At 36.4% G+C, this 6000-nt stretch overlaps 1 protein-coding gene across 3 annotated transcripts in view; it reads right to left on the reverse strand.

Annotated features, from left to right (window-relative positions):
• The window catches only part of LOC129432148 (3'-5' exoribonuclease HELZ2), a 122178-nt gene extending 116556 nt beyond the window's left edge, over positions 1-5622 (reverse strand). Inside the window, exons 1-2 of one of the 3 annotated variants that reach the window (XM_073859230.1) lie at positions 5485-5622; positions 767-896 (exon numbers count right to left, since the gene is read on the reverse strand). The gene's annotated coding sequence lies outside the window, so the exon portion shown is untranslated. The remainder of the gene's footprint in view (positions 1-766; positions 897-5484) is intronic. The other 2 variants (XM_073859233.1, XM_073859232.1) reach the window with 2 other exon arrangements.
• Positions 5623-6000: the final 378 nt, after the last annotated feature.

The following is a 6000-nucleotide window of genomic DNA, read 5'->3' on the forward strand; positions in this document are numbered from 1 at the left end:
AGAAATTATGAAATTATCTTTATACGTGCTTAATTCATAATGAGAAAGTATTAACACAAGCCTTTTTACTCTGTTATAATGTATAACACTATAAACAAAAATATATGTCATTTTATATACAAAATATAGTTCAATTCTGACAGGCACATTATCTGGTTCATGTATGTCAAGTTTAATTCAGAGGACCCATTGGTTTGGTGTATTCATTTTCATTGTAAGCCTTTAAAAACTAATTATTTTATTTTTGTATATTTTTTGTTTTTATATACAAAAAAATGAAAATTTTAATAAATGGTAATATTATTGATATTACAAACTCATTCAAATCTTTAATCTTTCTAAATAAATTATAAACGTAAAGTGATGAAAACGCTATAAGAGACACATAGAGGGAACAGACTTCGACCGAACACCGGATATATTCTCTAATTATTTCCTATTCTAATCATTAAAAGATTTCCAAATGATTTCATCACTCCAGTTTGTCCGGTTGAGGGCTAATTGCAAACATAAACACCTACATTTATCTTCAAATGGTGTCTTCGACGACGGTATACTATAAAAATGAAGGTCATCTATTTTGGCATTCCTATTCTGACACTCAACAGCACAACATGCCATTTTCTAGTGAGTTATATTGTTCGTTTTACTCTAATTCATTTCCACTGTTTTTCTGCCACCACATTGTGCGTGTGACGTAGACTCGCAAAAGGTCTATTGAAGTCTACACAGGGTAAGGAGAGCCATCTACTCCCTCTGTACAAACCTTGTTGTTGTGGAAACTTCTCTTCAAGCTGCTTTTTGAGCGAGTAATTTTCCATTCACTCGAGACTGGAGCATCTCAGCCTTCTTCTTCAAGAGAATATGTTGTTTGACAGGCTTGAGACTGTCCACAGCTACAAAATATAACATGATAAATTAGGAACATCAATGAGGTAGAGGTACCTAACCTTATGAGCACAGAAGTAAAAATTTGTAACCTTATTAGCGTGAATTAAAAATTAAAAATGTTTTACAGCATTTGTTAATCTTTGTTCGTTTTACTTTAGTTATTATAATTGTTAAAGGAACAGTATGTAAGAAATGTATAACAATTAATCATAAAATGGCCTTGATATATCAGAAGACATTAAGAAATCATTTTCATTTCAAATACTTATATCACTCACAACAGTGGTTCGACCAGGATATTGTCATTTAAAAAGTTGCAGCCCTCAACTGATGTTTATTTTGTCATTTTGTATGTTGGCCACCAGTTGTGTGATTGCAATACCAGTTTTGGCCACAATCCTACATACTGTTCCTGTAATGGTCTTTTCAAGTTAGTCTACTGTGCAACAATTGTTTGAAGTAGGGCTGCAGCTATCGATTCTTTTTGTAATCGATTAATCTAGCACTGAATCGATCGATTAATCGAGTAATCGGATAAAAATTTTGTGTGTGTTTTTAAACAACCAAAACAAATAATGCATAACGAAATTGACTTGGCTGTAAAATGTTTAAGCATGTGGCTTTTATTTCTAAAAAAAAACAGAGGTTTTTGGCTCCAAAAAATAAGCCTATTTATTTAAACTTTTACCCATTTATTGTTTATAAGTGCCAGTGCCAACAATTAAGCACTTTAATTTATTAATATGCACAACAGGTTTCATGCTGTAATCTAGCCCTGACATCAAAGTAAATATCTGGTTTATGTACATTTCTACACCTGCAGCATTTACCATTTGGCTACTAACATATAATATATCATTTCTGGGGTGAGCCTATTTGCTATAGTAACAACCTGTGTGTGTGCGTGCACGTGCACCTGTGTTTGTATGTGTGTGTGCACGCGTTCTGTGCGTGAGGAAGAGTGACACCCCAGTCAGACGTTCAGTTGCTTCATTGCATTTTGGTACGGCAGAAATACATACATTCATTTTCAATAGAACGCTGCATTTGGTTTGCATCACTTGCATTGCGGTGCATTTTAGGTTAAGAATCTGTTCGAAAAATCACAACATTACGTCCTGCTGTGTACAGTGAATCCATGCAGCTGAAATTATTGTTGCGTGGCTACATAAAAGTTTAAGCATATGTGATGCATTGCGTGATCGGTCTGACTCGCGTGAGAGAGAATAAATTCCTTATGCTAAACTCCAATAAGACAGAGATTATTATTAGAGCCCGACCGATATGCGTTTTTTCGGGCCGATGCCGATACAGATATTAGGGAGTAAAAAAAGACCGATAACGATATATCGGCCGATATTCTTTATGTGTATATTATAGTTCAGTACACATATACTACAGTATATTATACCACAGTACTGTACATAGAATACACTATATACTTTAACATAATATACTGTATATGAATAAATACAATGCAATCCAATGATCACTCACAAATGTGGTGATCCAACACTTATATTGATGTGACAAAGATATGTACTATAGGCAAGAAGTTAACAATAAACTATTATCCAAATTCGTCGGATATCAGTGCACTAAACAGTAAACTTGACTTATTAAAAATAACAAAGAGAACAAAATACATGAAACTTGCATCATTTGCAGTTTTGACGAGAATAACGTTATAAAGAGAAACGTATGAAGTCATTGATTATTATTAGCTTTACAGTAAGTTGTGTACTTCACAAATTAGTAAGCCACTCACCGTTATGAAGACAATGCTTGACAGAGCACATACTAATGTACGCTATGTTTAATGTTGTGCACAACGTTTTTATAACACAAACCCAGGGTTCCGTGCAAACTTAGACTTTTATAAAACTAAAGCGTCTTCGCTCCGCCTCTTTTATTTAGCAAGGGTGTAGAGTTGCACGAGCTTATTGAATCAATTGCTCTGAAATGAGCATTTTATCTAACAACACAAGCAGCAGTAATCTCATATAGTGTTATATAAGTGCACGGCTGCGCGTAGTTTAAACGTGTCATTTCTCCGTCTCGCGTCATTTCTCCCGCTTGCGTTTTAACTCGCAAGTCGACAAAGAGACGGATTAAAAACACCAAATGTAAACGGGAATGCGTCTCTCTTGTCCATTTATAATCCAATCGACCAAAGCGTGTCTTAATACCAGGTGTAACAATGTTGTGAAGAAGACACTGCGTGACTGCTTCCATGTCACCTGAACTGAGAGACTGACTGAAGTGAAGGGGGTGGGGAATTGGCTGGTGTCACTACAGTGAGTGACATGGGTCACCATTAGCAACCAGTAAGGCGCACTCTGCTGGACAAACAAGTACTTACACCTTTCAAAGGCATTTAATGTGTTCTGTAACAAACGTTCATATCGGCCGATAAAATCGGCAAAACGATAAATCGGTCGGGCTCTAATTATTATTATTGAACAAAATATGTCAGATTACAAGTTGCCCATATATGACTGCACTGTGGTGCCGTTTTTTGGTACACACACCTGTAGTGCATGCGTGTGTGTGAAGGGGTTCTTTTTTAAGCTATACTCTCCTGCAATTGAACGTGAATACGTTTACTACTTAAAAACATCAAAGCTAAACATCATATCTAGTCAAACCGCATAACGACATCGCTACAAATACAGTATGGGATTAAAATCAGCAGAAGCTACGTTACCTTGTTTCATCGACGCTTGGTGAAACGGCAGTGGATGTTTTCGGTTCAGATGCTGAATGTAATGATAATGTAATGATCCCAAACTTTAGACATTCTGTCTCTGCCGTTTATGGACATATTCGCTCCGCCATCGCGCCAACTAAATTCAAAATGTACCACGTGCTATGATGTGCTTCCTGAACATTGAACAACGGTCCGTGTGAATCAGATCTCGGCGCGTGTAGTGCGTGTCATAGGAATTTAACGAGGCTTCGAGGCAGAATTTTTGCCTCGAGGAATTTTTTTAATTGAGTAAATCGAGTAACTCGATGAATCGTTTCAGCCCTAGTTTGAAGTTGAAAATGTTTTAGTAAATGTAAAGGAGCCCCTAGTACATTGCTAAAAGAATGTTATTTTGTGTATTAAGTGTAATGCAATGTTTTTGTGTGGTTTATGGTTAAAAAAACATTTCCACATACAGTACATTATTGTTCCTCCTCTATGCCCTGCCTCTCTGAAACATGTTGATTTTGTACAAAGCTCATTATTTTGAAAGGCACAGTGTCCTCTGATTAGTCAGCTATTCTGTGCGTTTTGACTGGCCTGAATACCTCTACTGACAGCCAGAAATGTGAGGCTTCTTACCATATTTGGAAGATCGATCCCAAAGCAATACGGACAGGAGTGAATATCTTCTGTGCAATTCTAGCTTGAGCAGAATGTAACAGATTGGTAAGGATACTAAGACTTAAAACCTGCATTTGTGCTCGTAAAAACGACAAACAAACAAGTGCTAATCTACACTGCTCAAAACTCTGTGCTTTCTGTGATTCAGAAGAGGGTGGAATTATGATAATGTGCACCATGTCAATATGCTGAAAAAGTAAACTGTTGCCTACAATTCTTGCGTTTGTTGCAGTCCAAAAAAAGAGATCTCAGATTAAGATGTTAACTTGTGTCATCATATACTTTAGGATTTGTAATTTTGCATATTGTTGACATGTACTAACACACACTTACACAAAAAAAGTAAAATCAGATGTTCTTTTTAAAACTCAGATCATCCTGTAAAGGTATTTGTCAGGTCATGTTAACTAATGCAGTTTGCTAATGTTAACAACAGAGTACCTTACTGCAAAGTGTTACCTAAATACACGGGTGAAAAGAGTACTGTTAAATCATACTCAAGTACAAATACTCTTACTTCCCAAAACAGAAAATGTATTGTCAGTAGATTAAAAAGTACCTGTCCAAAAATCTACTCAACATATGAGTCAAAAAGTAGCTCTTTAAAAAGCACTTATGAGTAGTGAACAAAAGAACAAGAACACATAAGAGTCTAACAACTAATATTAGAGACAAGCAATCAATAAATAACTTGTTACCATCATAATATGTTTATAACTTACCGAAATAAAAAAAAATACGTTATTTGCAATGCATGCCCACATGTAAATATACTGCAGTATTTATTTATTAAATGTGTTTTTGAACCTTAAGAATAGCTGCTACTATCTGCTATAGTTTATCAACTTATATTTACTAATACTACAGAACACAGTATTACTAACGTTACTGGGGACTAACGTTACCTAAATCACACTGAGGAAAAACGTTGCATTTTCCTCACATAATGTGCAGCCAGAGACGGCGAACAAAGTAACGTTAGAGTAAGAAACATCAGGCCAATAATGTAATCGCTAGCTAACAAGGTAAGTTACCTGATACATAGGCCTACATTAACAAATAAATAAATACATAAGTTAACTTACATAGAAATATCGTAGAAATCTGAAACTCACCTCGATAGGCCTACTTTTATTCAATTGTCATGTCGAATTAACACTAATATTTGAAATGGTTTAGAAAAGCAAAGCTGATACGACTTAATAGCATACTGTAATTACCTTTCTTCATCGAGAAAACTTATTTTCGGTGCGACCATGGTGGATGCAAAACTTTTCCTCTCATGTCTCATCCTTCTTCATGACTAAAACACAGTTGGTGGCGCCAGGTGTCGAAAACAGAAGTCGCAAGTTTCGACGTGTATGACTTCATGCTGAACTGCACAGACTGTTCAGGGGATGACATCAAAATACCGCGAGAGCGAAGCGTAATATACGGAGCAGCCTGCTCTCGCGACATCTTAATATCATGCCTGATCAGTCTGCGAAGCTTTGCGCAATCTCGCGCCACATTTTTCCATGCGTGATTGAAGTGACTGAATATTATTCTCCGCTAACCGATTGCGATAACAATAAATGTAACGCGTGTAGAAACAACAACACTCATACTCACATCGGGAGATTGTTTCCCTCTGGAATAGGTTTGAGATGCGGCCCGCCTCGCCTGAAATTAGACGAGCAGGTGCTGCAGTGGGCGTAACCGCAGTCACCTTTACCGAAGTTTTCACGACACCTACC

Source organism: Misgurnus anguillicaudatus, chromosome 21, assembly GCF_027580225.2.
Source record: "Misgurnus anguillicaudatus chromosome 21, ASM2758022v2, whole genome shotgun sequence".
NCBI lineage: Eukaryota > Metazoa > Chordata > Actinopteri > Cypriniformes > Cobitidae > Misgurnus > Misgurnus anguillicaudatus.